We start from the raw sequence: 2319 nt of genomic DNA, 5'->3' as shown, positions 1-2319 counted from the left end.
CCAAGTTCAGAAGTGCGCTCATACAGTGGATGCATTGTTAATGGAGTACGCTATCATAGTATTAACTGTGATAATTTTCGGAGTACACAAAATACCGGGATCATGGTGCTCCTCTGTGGAAGATAATTCAAGTTATTTTATATCCACATTTTATTTTAGATCCATAATCGATAATTTGTATATAAACTAATGTTTAATTAAACTAACGATGTATAATTCCTTCAGAGTTTGGTTGTGCGACTAATAGAGCTAGATGCGGATACTCTCGAAACGTTGATTTGGATAGATATGTGCAACAATTTCGGAGAATTCCTATCGAGATCGACCCTGTATGGGAGAAACCAATTTGCAACAATACAACAAGGTTTAGCAATTCCATTTGTATCAACGCTCAGGATTCTTTTTCTTTTCGTTATGGATCATGGAGAGAGGTACCAATAGAAACTAGAGAGCTAGTTAAAAGTTGCTTCTTGGTAAGATGGTTATTTGATATTTATATATGTGTCTGCATTTGCAGAGATACTAATTAGTTTTTCTTTTCTTTCTTAATTTAGAACCATTTTGTGTTAGACTTGTCCAGTCAATTGGTCAATAATTTCATCGATGAACAGATGACATTCAAAGAGTATAAGGGGGAACTACACAAACACTAAGTTCATTAAAAGAGTATAGGGGGGAACTACACAAACACTATAAAAAAGAAAAATATGCAAGTTCTAAAGAGGCACGAGCACACCCACATGATTGACTTAAAGACGACATAGAAGATTGACACTTTTTATGCAACAAGTTTGAATCCATCGACTGGAAAGTAAGAACTTTTTGTGTTTTTTTTTTTTTTTTTTTTATGTTTACTTACATTTCAATTACTCGTTTTCTCTTAGTTTCTCATTTTCTTAGAAAGTGGCAGAGACTAATCAAAGGAATCGGTCAGCCCAAAAGTACCCTCATACAGCTGGTTCTAAGACTTTCATATGCATATGAGAATCCATGGCAATATTAGAAGTATTTCTATATTTGATTTCTAAGAAAGTATTATTAATATATTCTATGTGATTTTTTTACATAAAGGACCCGATGGTCAAACAATAGACCTAGTGGACTTATTCAAGCAAACACACTATAAGAGTGACCAGACGTTTGTTAATCAAGCCGCTAATGATGCATATATAAGTTTTTATTTCGCATTGTAACTTTATTTATATACAATTGTCATACAATAATTAGTTCTAATTATTGATGTAGAGTCAAATGATCGAGCTGAAAGAAGCCTCCACCCAATATGGGTCTAAACCAATATCAGAAGAAGAAATATGCGAGCAGGTGTTGGGCATAGAAATGGGCCTTGGTAGGACACCAAAGGGTAAAAAAAAGAAAAAAAAGAAAAAGAAAAAAAGAAGAAGGCATCCTCATCAAGAGTTATAGAGGAGCAAAAACAAGAGATAGAAGAGTTAAAGGATAAACTTGCTAGATTGGACGAACTGAAAGTAAAAAGACAATCTGAGATGGATGATATGAAAGCTATTCTCTTATAGCTCATGAGAGATAAATCGAACTAGGTATGAACTCTTTGACTTTCATAGTAAACTAATTAGAAGTTCGTGTATGTTGTTATCATGCAGTTATGATAACAACATAAACGTGTAGTTATGTAAAGTATAGTTAGTGTTCTAAAGTTGAGTTTGATTTTCAGTTTGTGCTAAATAGTAGGGAGGGGAGGGGAGAGGATTATGAAGTTGAATTTGAATTTCAGTTTGTGCTAAATTATGTTAGTTTTTATATTGGGATTGAGAATAATTTGGGGAGAGAGAGGATTCAATAAACTTCATTTAAGTAAAACTAAGTGGAGGTATGTGTTGTAGATATAAGTTTAAGTAAATATAGATATGTGTTGGTTTGTTTCAATTGTTATGAGTTGGTTGGGTTTAAGTTGGGTCTTAAGTACAAGTATGTTTAAGTTTAAGTTGGTTTCTTCAAGTAATCGTAGATATAAGTTTAAGTAAATGTAGATATGTGTTGGTTTGTTTCAATTTTGAATTATGTTGGTTTGTATATTAGGATTGAGAATAATTTTGGGGGGTGGGGATTCAATAAACTTCATTTAAGAAAAACTAGTTTATTGTATCTATCCTTTCATTATTCAACCTTGTATATCATCTACTAGAGTTTTAGTCCAAATGGGAGTTTATTGAGTTGTAGATCCTAAAACTCGCAGTTTGTAATATTAAACGTATTCTATTATTAATTAAGATGTTATTGGCGTTTATTCAATAAAACTATTATTGAATATGTGAATTGTACTTGTAAAGTCTAAATCAA

The sequence above is a fragment of the Benincasa hispida genome, unplaced genomic scaffold (genome assembly GCF_027475165.1).
Source record: "Benincasa hispida cultivar pf3 unplaced genomic scaffold, pf3_genome.v1.1 HicScf1142, whole genome shotgun sequence".
Classification (NCBI taxonomy): Eukaryota; Viridiplantae; Streptophyta; class Magnoliopsida; order Cucurbitales; family Cucurbitaceae; genus Benincasa; species Benincasa hispida.
The sequence above is the reverse complement of the archived record's forward strand: the minus strand, read 5'-3'. Positions refer to the sequence as shown.